The sequence below is a fragment of the Neofelis nebulosa genome, chromosome 10 (assembly GCF_028018385.1).
Source record: "Neofelis nebulosa isolate mNeoNeb1 chromosome 10, mNeoNeb1.pri, whole genome shotgun sequence".
Lineage (NCBI taxonomy): Eukaryota > Metazoa > Chordata > Mammalia > Carnivora > Felidae > Neofelis > Neofelis nebulosa.
In genome coordinates this window covers 98,535,188-98,547,848 of record NC_080791.1, presented here as the reverse complement: position 1 = coordinate 98,547,848, position 12,661 = coordinate 98,535,188, and the positions used below count along the sequence as shown (strand labels likewise).

Genomic DNA, 12,661 nt, shown 5'->3' with positions numbered 1-12,661 from the left:
GAGGAGGCTGCGGGCAGCCGGCGGCGGCGGCGGGGCGCAGGCGGAGGAGGGTCCCGTGCTTCGCCGAAAGCCGGGGCGTGGGAAGGGCCTGCAGCGCGAGGTCCGGCTGTGTGTCCGTTTCAGCGCTTGGGGCCGAGGCCGGGATGGCTCCTTGGAGCTTCCAGGTGGGCCCAGCAGCCCCGCTGTCCCAAGACCCTTATCGGTTGCACGGCTCCTGACCCCGCGCGGCGAGTAGGGGGAAGTGGAGAGGGAGGGTCTCCCCCGACGTCCCTGGCTCCAAGGGAAGGCCGGGCACCAGTCCTTAAGCCCCTTCACCGATCTTCCGGCTCACCTCCTTCCGTCCCTCTTGGAACAGTGCTATCACAGGGCGCACTGATGGGACAACGCGGTCTCTGTCCCTGGTCGCGGGGAGTGGCGAGTGGGGACGCTCCTGGGGCGGTAATAGGACCATCTGAAGCTACTCTCAGTTCCCCTCCCGTAATTCCCCCACGGGGGTCAATGCAGAGAGACGGAAAAGCTCTGGGGGTGCAGCTGTCTGCTGAGAGAGTGTGTGGGAGAAGGTTCTCCCTCGACCTGGGGCAGCCTCAGAGCACTCACTTCCCTTGGCCCCTAGCCCGGTGGTGCCTGCACCCCCTGTTCCTGACTTCTGCCTCTCCCCTGGCCCGCGCTGATTCAGTCTGTGCTTGGGGAAAGGAGGGAGGAGACCGGAGTGGGTCCAGGCTGAGCTGTGGGATAAGGAGTGGGGGGGAATCCCAAGCCCGGACATTCCTTCCGAGAGAGTGAGCTCTGGAGAGAGATGGGAGGAGAGTCCTCTCACATTTCCCTCTTCCCTTCCCCCGCAGGCTGGGCCCACACGCCGCCCGCCCCCGACCCATACATTCCCGGACGGTTACTTGCCTCGTGGTCACTAGAAAATCGACCCCATTTCAAGCTGAAGGGCCACCAGTCTGAGTCAGTGCTGTGCCCTGAGTGTGTGTGTGGGGGGGGGCGGGGGGGGGCCGGGACGGGGAAGGGTAGGCTCAAGAGAGAGCAGGGAGGGGAGGTGGGCCCCTGGGTATCCAGTTGTCAGGCCCTCCTTGTACTTATGCATCACCATCCAGGCATTTGGGTGTCCCTTTCCCAGAGCGGGAATCAAAGGCTGTCCTTTGAAGGGGAAAAGGCCCTGGACTCAGACTCGGGATGCCCCCCCCCCCCCCCATTCAAGATCCAGCTGTGCTCTGAGACCTGGGCAGGGGCAGGTGGTATCTCTCCTCCAGGCCTCAGTTTCCCCATCGGTTATAGACTGTGTTCCTATTGGGGCAGGGGTGGCAGGCAGGGACAGGGTGAAGTGAACTAGTCTTCAGAGAATGGGCTCTTTTCCTCTGCCCTGGCCTCCCTGGGGACTGGGAAGGGATGCAGCCAGTTCTCCAGTCCCTGGAGCCAGTCCCTCCCTGAGCTTTCCTGGCAGGGGGGGTTAAGGGGGGGCACATTGTTCCAACCTCCAACCTCACTCTCATCCCCCGTTCCCCACAGGCCCAGGGACGGCGGCTGCTGAGGTTTCATATTTTCCCCCTACCGAACTATTCACCACAGAGCCCAAGTCCAAATAAGCAGAAATGCTTCCCTCTGTGTGCATGTGTGTGTATACGTGTGGATGTGCTACACAGACGTGGGCTGTGGGGTTCCTTCTTACATAAGGAAACACCACTTCTCCGACACCACCCGCTGTAAGATCCACACCCATGGGCACATTCCACGTACAGCCTGGGGCAGGTACTCTATTGCACATACACACGCTCATGGGCTCACCTAGGCTGACACTGGCAAGCACCAACACAGGCCCCAAGTGGACACACTCCTCAGACGTGATCAGACAGACACACAGTGTCCTATGCAGACACACATATGCACGGCCACCCCAGGGATGGTCATAGACGTAGTCATGCACGCTCTCACTTGAACACACACAACATCTCACACCACCACAGAACTAAATGCTGACTGCGCCAACCCACATGCCTGAGTCATATGACCCCCAGCGAGGGAGCTCTGGGAGCCCCAGGCTCGCCTGGGGCTGGGACAGTGAGGGCTGGGACTGGAGGAGGGGCAGGATGGGAATGGAGCTTTTCTGTGAGTGTGCTGGAGGGAGGAAGGGAGAGAGGAAAGGGCAGGCTGGCATCCACCACAGGCTGCTTCTGTGCAGAGCAGGGCCTGAGCGGGGGCACGGTGTGTGCATTCTCTCTAGCCCCCAGCCCTGTTGGTCTGGCTCTCTAGTTCCCTCTCCTGACACTGGTAACCCTTCCCTGCCCAGGCCACAGATGCCTCAGGAAAGTGGAGAGCTGGCCTGCAGGTTCCTGGCCAGCCCCTGGCATCTTCTGACCAGGCAGCCCATGTACCATGGCCCAACCCTGGGGTTAGTGCCAGGTGCTGTCTGGGCAGGAGGAAGCGATGGCAGTGAATGCCGCCGCCCAGGGCTGGGATTAGCTGTGACTGGCCCCAGTGAGGGCATGGCAGCCCACGGTCTGGCTGCTGGAGATGTTGGTCCATAGGCAGTGGCCAGAGGATCCCTGTGGGACAGCTCAGGACACTGACAACTAAGTGCCAGGGCTGGCACTGGGGACCTCTGGAGAATAAGGGTGTCTAATCACATCCATTTGTTCATCACTTCTGCATTTCTCCAGTATTTACTTAGCACCTACTACGTGCCCAGCCCTGTGGATACAGAGATGAACAAAGCCTAATTCCTGCTCACAAAAGACTTTCTGACTAGTGATGCGACTACCCTGTTTATGAAGGTAAGCTAAGGCTGGCACTCCGATCTGTCTCCTAAGCATTCCCCACCTCCATCAAGAGGGATCTTCTAACACAACATGACTGTGTGACTCTCTTCCTCAGTGTCCATCAATGACTCCGTACTGCCCTTAGGATAGTTTCCAAGTGCCTTAGTATAGCTTGAAACGATCCAGCCATACTGCTTCTGTGTCTTGTTGTGTCCAATTCTCATGTGTATCTCCAAAGCCTAGCATTGGTCCCAGCACATGGTAGGTGCTCAGGCGTTTGCTGAGTGACTGACCGATGGACTGAATGAGTGGGTGAATGAAGGAATGTGCCAGTGAGTTAATGGACTGAGGCCCTTTTTCTGTAGCTGAGCCTCCAGGAATGACTGCCCTGAATTCCGCTTCGGTGCCAGCTTGCTCCTGCTCCAGGCAGAGTTTCCATGCTCCTGGACTCCTTCCCTCGGCTCCTCCCTAGTGGGGCCTATTGTACCCATTTTCCAGGTTATTTTTTCCCGAGGCCTTTTTGTTCTTAAGCCCCAGACAGACCAGGTACCTGGGGACCACAGTCTCCTGCTTAGTGCTGGAGGAGCTGCCCCACGGTTTGGTTCGGCCCAAGAATGTCAACAGAGCCTAGTGGCCACCTGGCCAAGCTGTTCTCCCGGCCCCTGGCCAGCTGGAAGGCCCTCCTCAGCTGGAGCCTGCCACCCGGCTCTGGCTGGAGTTCCCTTGGCCTCTTCCTCTCTCCAGTGCACTCAGCATTCGGCCTCTGGCTTCCTCAGCTGTCCTGGCCTGTCTGAGTTGTCCTCAGGTTTTATTTTTGGAAGAAGCTACATTCTCTCTCCTTATTTACTCCAATCCTTCAGGGAAGGTGTGGGACCCCTGGGTTCGGCTGGAGATCAGGCTGTGGCTCTAGCCTCTGGGGTTTGGACCTCTCTGGGACTCCGAGGGAGGGGACCTCCAAAGACTCCTGAGCCATCAGATGCTTCAAAGCCAATTGCCTCTGTTCTCCTTCCCCCACCCAGTGTGTGACTAATGCCTGCCCCTGCCCTTCTTGAAGAGCCCCACGATAGCCAAAAAAAATCATTACAATTTTCGAGCTGAAAAGAATTCTGGCATCATTAGGTCCGCCCCCTCTTATTTACAGAGACAATGTAGTTCAATGATTAAGAGCAAGGGAGGCAGACAGATCTGGTTCTAATCTTGGTTTTGCTACCTACTGCGTAGCCTTGGGCAAGTTACTTAACCTCTCTGAGCCTCAGTCTCAGCTGTAAAGTAGGGGTACGTCTACCTAACTACTAGGTTGCCGTGAGGATTACATGAGATGATATTTGTAAAGTGCTTGATACAATGCAGGACACACAGAAGGGTCTCACTGAAGTGTAGCTGTTGTTATTACAGAGAGAAAAACTGAGTGCCAGGGAAGGAGCAGACAGGCTCAGGATCACACAGCTTGAGGTAAGCAGCCATTTTCAGAGTCTCTCCTCTGTCTCTATCTCCCTTGCAAGGAGAAGGGAGGGGCTGGCATCAGCTCCAAAGAGGAATCTCCTTGAGTCAGTTGCTTGGGCAAACCCCTAGGTCTTCCGTGTTGGCCTCCACCCGCCATGCCCAGGCCCTCCTCCAGGCTAGGGGTTTCCTCCATGCCTCAGGGGCCTCGTCCTTGCTCACTGAGAGTGAGGGGTCTGGGGAGGAGACCCCAGCACTCAGCCCCAAGGTGGACCTCAGGCCAGTGGGACTCTGAGAGGAGGGGGGACTGCTGGGTCCTGACATCACAGAGCAGAGAAGCTGGAGCCACAGCCTTGCGGGCCAGCTGGGGCTCTTCCAGAGCGTCCAGATGTCTCAGGAATGTGCTGAGCTGGGAACTACCTCGCTCCTTCCCTCACCACCCCCAACCCTTCATCCCCTCCTATGCTCGCTCAAGCTCTGCCTCTGCCCCACCCCCCTCTACCCTTTCTCTTTCATCTCTCCCTGAGAGGGCCTCCTGTCCATAGTCCCTCTGGTGCCTTGCCATAGTCTAGCTCCCTCTCAGCCCTCTAAAGGGGTCACGGAAGGCAGGAGTCCTTCCCCTTCTGCAGACCCCATGGGCTGACCATGTGGGGTGGGGGGAGATGGGAGCCTGAGCTAACTGGGAGGGGAAAGTTCTGAGCAGATAGTGCATGCCAGATCCCGAATGTGGAACTGATTTGCAGCTCTGGGAGAGGAAGGGGTGAAGGCCTTGGGGCAGCAGAGGGCAGGGCTGGGCCTCCTCTCTGGGAGGATGATGAAAAGGGCTCTGGGCATCTTGTCCCAGTTGATGGCTGGGAGGGCCAAGGAGGTGAGGTGCCAGGCTAGGCTGGCCTCAGAAGGAGGGCTCAGATTCTTTGAGACCCCTGGGCACAACAGGGACATGGCTTACCTGAGAGTGGAGGGTCTTGAGCTATATGAGGGGTGGGGGAACTCCATTAGGGCCCTGGGGTTAGGCCAGGAGGAAGGGCATGGTTCACAGACTGGAGCTCTCAGCTCCAAAGAGAGAAGCCTGTTCCTCTGCAAGGGTGGAGTTGCCTTGGGCCTGGCCCTGAGGGCTGGGGATGATAGAGCCTGATGGGAACTGGTACTCCTAGCCCAGTGTGCAAGTCACATCGGGTCGCGGGATGGAAGTCAGAGGAGAGAAGGGGCCTGGGGTCAGCTGCTGCTTCAGGCTGCCCCAGACTCAGGGAGGGCTCACAATTCTTTCTCCCTTTGGGGAGGGTCCCTTATCATCCAGACAGGCTGACAGCTCATTCCTAGTGGACCCTAGACCTCCTAGCACTGGGACAGTTCAGAGTTGCTGGGACCACCATTGTGTCCAGCTCAGAAATATCTCCCACCTGCTGAAAAAACTCCCAGCTCCTAAGAATGGTATTCAAGGTCTGTTATAAATGAGTCTCAACTTACCACTATAGATGGAGCCCCTCATCTTTCTCTTCCCTCCATCCTAGTTGGATGAGCACTCCTAGCTCCTCGAAACTGCTGTGAACTCCATTGCCATAGGGCCCTTGCTTATACCAATCCTTGTGTCTGGAATGCCTTTGCCCTTTATCTCTCCTCATTCCAACTACTATCATCCTTAAAGCCCAATTAAAATGTCACTTCCACTAGGAAGCCTTCCTTGACTGCCTACCTGTACCAACTGTTGAACCACCATAGCACTTATAGACTGTTGGGTCACTGGCTAATATCATGTCTTGAACTCTAAGTAGGGACAGTGGGACCCATCTCTCCTTCTAAACTTTCACCTCCTTGAGGGTAGGATCCAGGATAGAGTTCATCTTTGAACCCTCTGCTGGGCGTCACACAGGGCCTGGGATATAGTGTGCCTAATAATAATAATAATAATAGCTAATATTTATGTCCTAGGCCCTGTTCTAACTCCTTCCATGTGGTATATCATTTTATTTTTCAGAAGGTAAGTTAGCACCGCCATTTAAAAGTTGAGGAAATTGAGGCACAGAGGAGTTAAGTAGCTTCTCCAGGTTCATTCATTTAGCAAAAGGCTGAATCAGGATTTGAAGCCAAGACTTGATTGCAGAGCTTGTGCTCTTAAGCACACATGAAAACACGGGTTGTTGAAGGAATGGATGATTTTCTGCTGCCCCATCCCAACACCTAGTACAGGACCAGGTACAATATACAGCCCCAAACTCCATGCACCGGGTCCTCCCTTGGGGCCCTGATGTAGCTCATCCCTGGCCATCTCTCTTCTGAAGCCCAGAAAGAGCCCTGAGAAGGGGTCTGGCATCTTTTTGCTTTACCCAAAAGAGCCTTCCGGCTCCAAAGAGGTCAGACAGATAAAAAAATAAAATCCCTACAACCAGGGCTCATCACAGGGATGGAGAAGGTGGGCCATTCCTCCAAGGGCTGTCCAATGCTGGGGGCCTTCCTTTCAGGCCATGACATTGACAATCAGAATAAAACCAGCAGTAGCAACTATAGTTTATGGAGGATTTACTATGTGCCAGGCACTGTGCGAGGCTTTATCTAATTGAATCCTTGTAAGAACCCTACGTTCTATGGTCATACTTTATGGATGAGGAAAACAAGCTGGGAGAAGTTAAGGCATCTGTCACAGGGCTGACAAATGATGAGAGCCAGGATTTGCTCCCAGGTCTGAGAAGTTAAAGGTGACCATTAATGGCCATCACACCCCACCTCAGATATGGCTCAGCTCCCCAGTGTTTGTTGAGGTATCGCTATCTGACTTGTGCACTTGCTGTCTGGACAAGTTGGGTCTGGGAGTAGTCACGGGGTCTCAGGACATCCCTGTTCAGAATCTTCCCAGAGTGGAGTGGTTTCACAGTCTACAGCACCCCTCTCCCTCAAACTCATGCAGCTTTGAGAGTTCCAGATATTCAGGGCCGGGTCTATTTCTTCAATGAGGTGGTGAGTACACACGTATCCATTTTATTATATTTTATAATTTTTATGCGTGCGTGATATATTCTTTTATGATAGAAGAGGCTATTATGGTAAAGTGAAAGGTAGGTGTGGAATTTAGGTTAAAATTCACTACCTGAATAAAACATAAAATCCACTTTTTAAAAAAGTACCATTCAAGCTAGAGGTGTGGAAGTGTCCTTTCTTCCACTGTCTTTTTTTCTACCTGTCTATCCATTCATCACCCCTCCCTCCCTCCCTCCCGTCCATCTGTCCGTCCTTCCTTCCATCCATCCATCCATCCATCCATCCAATAAATAAGCATTTCCTCAGCACTCGGTCACTATAGCTATAACTAGCCAACAGACAAAAATGATCGTCTGTCATTCTCTGCTCTCAAAGAATTCTCAGTCTAGTTCAGCAGTGAGGAAGCCAAGGCCCAGAGAGGGGAAGTGATTTGCCCAAGGTCACATGGGGAGTTAGGGAAACAGGGTGAGGAGAGGTGAGGACAGTCGGGGCAGAGGGACACATACATGGGCAAAGGCTCGGGCCTGCCTGCCTTGGAAGCAGGTCCCCCTCAATCACTGCTGTAAAACTGCCTCCTGGCTCTCCGTGAGGGCCCGAAGAGCCTGCCTTATTCCTTTGCTGCTTTCATTTTTGTTTTTCTTTTGGAAGGGGAAAGGGGGGACAGCTGCTGCCGTCCAGCTGTTATGTTGGACCACACAGCCCAGCCCAGATGTGTCAGCCTCTCTGGGATGGGTGAAATGGCTCCTGGGCCAAGAGCCAAGGGGCAAGGAAGCTACAGCAGGGCTCTGTCCTGGGAGAGTTGGGAGAGGAGGCACACTGAACCCGGCAGCAGGGAAGCCTACTATTGCCCCGGCTGTCAAGCTGGCCTTAGTGATGATATGCTATGTCCAGGTCATGGGGATCAGGACCTCTGACACTCCAAGGAAATCAATCCCTTTGACATATTGTCTCCAACAGTCAGAGCTCTGGGCCATTTCTTACCCCTCCCAGCTTTTCTGGAACCAGACCCCCCCCCCCCCCCCCCATGCTTACCTTCTCCCTTATCCTGGTCAAGGGTCCTTGCCACTTATCCTGACTTCTAGTCTGCTCGAGGGGGTTACATAGTGTTCCAGCCAGAGCAATGCTCATGGTCTTGACTTAACTCCACCCAAATCTTCCTCCTCCATCCTGCCCCCTGGAGCGCAGAGACTTCCAGAAGAACAGCTTGTTCTTCAGCATCTGGAGCTGGTTTCTTGAGGGAGGTTCAGGGGCAAGCCAGGTCCCAGAGAGGGATGCTCCGGGAGGGACTCTGTACCAGGACTTGCAGGAGGCACATGGTATGGGGAGGGGGAGACACAAGATGGGTGTATCCTTCATCTCTTCTCTCCTGGCACAGCAGCCAGGCCAGGCCCTACATAAATAGACCCTGTTGGGGAGCCCCGGGAGTTACAGAGAGCAAAGGTCCAAGTTCCCAGGTGGGCCGGGGAGCAGCATCCCAGAGTGAGTATGAGGACAGGGCATGGGATGGGATGTGGGGCCTCTCCTCTCGCAGGCCAGGCACCCTACTGTCTCTGCCCCTAATGCTCTAGGCATCCGTGGTGCTCTGAGGATGGCGGTGGGTGCAAATGAAGGCGGGGCCCCTCTGATATCTGAGAACCCAAACTTTTCTCACCCTAGCAAAGTGCAAACCAGAATGAGAGGAAGAGAGAGGGAGAGACAGAGAATGAGAGGGAGAGGAGGTGGTTCTCTTCCCAATTTGACCCACTCCATGGGACCCCTGCCTTGAGGACAGAGGTGAGAGGTCCCCTCCTTTCCAATCTCAGAGACAGTGCCTTCCAGAAACTCCTTTGCCAGTGGGGATGGAACCAATATGGAGGGAGTGTGCCAGGTCACCTCCTCTGAGAAGCCTTCTGTGACCTCCACCCCAGCTGGATACTCCTCAGGCTCCCGCCCTGCTCAGCTCCATTACAGCGCCCTGTGGTGCTGCCATTGTGATTCCCTCTCTCTCTCTCATTTGGCTGTCAGTGGCTGGAGGTCACCATGCATAGTGACCAGCATAGGGCTCCTTCAGTGCCCATTTGGTAAAGAACTGGATGTATGTATTGAAGAAGGACCAAGCAAAGTCCCAGCTGGTCCAGGGAAGCCTGAGGGACCTCATAGTAGATTGGGGTACAGGCAGAATTTTTGTGGGATCCAGTATCCCCATCACCCTCAGGGCTGGTCTGGCCAGGACCCTGAGAACCCTGGGGCCCCTTCTGGAATTATCAATACATTTCTTGAACACTCAGGCCTGTCTTTTTAAAAAAAAATTCTCCCGGGGCACCTGGGTGGCTCAGTCAGTTAAGCATCTGACTCTTAATTTTGGCTCAGGTCATGATCTCATGGGTCATGAGATCGAGCCTCGAGTCGGGTTCTGCACTGACAGGGCAGAGCCTGCTTGGGGTTCTCTCTCTCTCTCCTCTCTCTGCTCCTCTCCTCCCCTGGCTCGTGCATTCTCTCTCAATCTCTCTCAAAGTAAATAAACTTCAAAAAACAAAAAAGCATTCTCTCCTTCCCTTATAGGGACTGCCCTGGTCTGAAGTAATTTCCTCTACAAATTTCAAGTAAATCCTTGAAATGGAGCAAAGTCCACTACAATGCAAAACTTGTCTCTGTTCTGCGTGTGGAGCCCATCTCAAATAAAGGTGGGCGAAGCTCTTATCTCTGGGCGGTAAGTGACTGTCTCGTGTTCCTCTGGAGCTTTCTCAGGTTGGTCTGCCGCATGTAGTAAGGTTTCACAATCTTTACTTTTGTGCTTTTTGTAATAGTATGGACCCACTGAAAATGATTGCTTTTTCATTGATCCTGAAGTCACATAACTCCACATTTTACACAATTTAAAGTTTGGACTTGGCTCGTTGCCTTATGATGGAGTTTTCTACATTAAGCCCCTATTTTGTCACGGCACCGGGTTAGGTTTATGGAAATGAACAGAACTGACAGGGTCTCTGTTCTCATGGAACTTGCAAGCTTGCTTTCTTAATGGAGGAAATGGACAATAAGCCAATAAGATGTCTGCACACTGGAATGAGGGCTGTGAAGAAATCAAAGGACTGAAGTAGAAAATAGGAGGTCCCACCTGAGGTGGTCAGGAGGCGGCTCTAAAGAGGTGACATTTGCATTGAGGAAGATGAGGTGGAGAGAACTGGAGGGAAAGCATTCTAGATGTCAGGAACAGCATATGCAAAGGCCCTGCAGCAGGACTAGAAGAGACTTAGTTTTAAGCTGAGTGTGGATCTAGGAGTCCCAGAGCAACCTGAACAAGAGAAAACTGGGAAAGATGGAAGCCCCAGAGCCAGTGCTCAAGGGCGAGGCCTAGGCCACAAGTTCAGATTTGCTGCGGGTCAAATCATTATAGACTATCCTAGTCTGGGGGCTGCGGGGGTCCATGCCATAGGATGGGGATGGCTCAAGGCAATGACAACTCATTGGAAATTGTGGAAATCCCTTCTGAATTTCAGAGACAGTATATGGGCTGCAGGATCCTGATGGCTGGGAATAGGTGAGCTTAAGCACCCTTTTTCTTCCTCCTTAAAATATGTGAGGTCTGGCCTGGGCCCCTTTTCCTTTATTTAGCCATGGTTGACTGAGGCCTCCTTTGTGCCAAGCACTGTACTGGGCACTGGGGATATTGCAGTGAACAAAACAGATAAACCCCTTCCCTCAAGGAGCTTGTATCTCAGTGGGGGACACAAACACAAAACAAAAGACCCTTACCCCAAACAAACTCAGTGTTTTGGGAGAGGACTAGGTGGGGAGATCTCCCTTCCTGAGTTGGAGCCCTAAGACTTTGGCTCCTCCATTAGTCCTTTTTCTAGGGGATTCTACTCTGAGACCAGAGTGCCTTGGCCCTTAGGTCCTCTTTCCTGTTGGTGAGAATTTAAAGAGAAACACACACACACACACACACACCCCTCCCCTTTTAGGGGCTGTTAAAGGCCCACACACAGACATAGGAACACCCAAATGCACATACTTCTCTAATCTCCCTAATCCCCCAAGGCTGGGGTGGTGGTTGTAGTGGTTCTCTGTTTCTCTATTTAGCTCAGGAGAAGCCAGGCTATGGGCCTGGCTTAGCCCCCGCACCCCCCTTCCCCTGGGCCGGTGCCTGGGTCCCAGTCATTCCCACACCTGGCCTGGGAGGTAAATGAATGTACTGAGCAAACATCCTTGCAGCTTCCTGCTGCTCCCCTCTGAGACAACAGCACTCCTCCTTCTCTTCCTTCTCCCCACACCCTCCCAGTTGCGGCATCTCTGGGATCCAGAGCCATTTCCCTCTAGAGAAACCAGAGTCATCCCTTTTCCTTAGCCAGAAGAAGAAGGCAAGATGCACATAGCCCTAGTGTCTCTATCTGGAGACACAACTTGTTCTCTCTCTGGCCCTTTATCTCAGCTTTCTGAGCACCAGACCCTCCCTCATGCCTGCCCAGGGGGTGAAGGATATAGGATACAGGGGATGAGGGCTCTCCAGTGGCCACATCAGGAACTGTGGGAGAGGTAGAGGGAGGAGAAGCCCCCCTCCCCCACATCTGGTAGGAAGGGCAGCCCCTTTGGAGGGGTGTCTCTGAGAATCACATAGATAAGCTGGGACCAGCATAAAGGGAAAAATAAAGTACCCCTGACCACCTCCAAGCACACTGGACTTGAACTGCATATTCATTCTGTCTCTGTCCAAGCAAAGGTGTATTTCTGACAGAGTTGTGTTCAGGGTGAGCATAGTTTTTTATTCTTTTTGCACGGAGCAACAGAGCACACACATTTCTCACATGACTCTATGGCTTTTATCTGATTTTTAAGAAGGATAATGAATACCCTATTCTCCATCTTCCAGACTGAGAAGCACACAGACTCCATCCCTTCCCATCCGTACCTTGGAAACATTTTCCTATCCTCATGCAGAAGGAAGAAGGCATTGGGGGGTAGGGTTGGTACATGGTCCCAACTGTAAGGGATCTTAGATATCTAAGTGGAGGTACCAGAGAAGGAAAATGACTTGCTCAAGGTCACACAGCAACTCCTGGATGAGTGGGTCTTACCACAACCCCATCTAGTTTCTGGAATAAGTTAACTACAGAAACTTACCTGCCAGGCACATTCCTACATTCATTGTTAATTAATTTTCTCACTAAATCTCTATAATAACACTATGGGGAAGGATCTGTATCTCCATTTTTAAGATGAGGGAGCCAAGGCCCAGAGGAAGAAAAGTCACTTGCCTGAACCGCCCACTTGGCTGGTGGCAGGACAGCTATAGAACCAAATCTCCTGATTCCCAGCCCAGGAGTTCTTGGTCTCTCCTCTTAGAAATCCTTTCCTTTCTCCCTGCCTGGCCTGGCCTTGCCTAGGCTCAAGGTCAGGAGTTTCCCCAGCAGGGCTTTCCCTCCCCAGTTCCAGGGCTGGATACCACTGTCTGATCCTGCCTCCTTTCCTGCGCTGGACCAAGGCCCAGATGAGCAGCTGGGGACACAAGG

General features: G+C 53.3%; 1 protein-coding gene and 1 long non-coding RNA gene across 4 annotated transcripts in view; one reads left to right on the top strand and one right to left on the bottom strand.

Annotated features, from left to right (window-relative positions):
• Window positions 1–12,661, bottom strand: part of CREB3L1 (cAMP responsive element binding protein 3 like 1) — a 35,177-nt gene that overhangs the window by 20,166 nt on the left and 2,350 nt on the right. The window lies entirely within an intron of this gene.
• On the top strand, window positions 33–11,827 carry LOC131487785 (uncharacterized). Of its 3 annotated transcripts, XR_009249963.1 has the most exons (6): window positions 33–164; window positions 2,661–2,774; window positions 4,155–4,211; window positions 6,129–6,177; window positions 8,829–8,945; window positions 9,714–11,827. It is a non-coding gene; the product is annotated as an uncharacterized LOC131487785 (long non-coding RNA). The 3 variants fall into 3 exon arrangements; XR_009249961.1 differs by lacking the exon at window positions 6,129–6,177; XR_009249962.1 differs by lacking the exons at window positions 33–164; window positions 6,129–6,177 and adding an exon at window positions 700–951.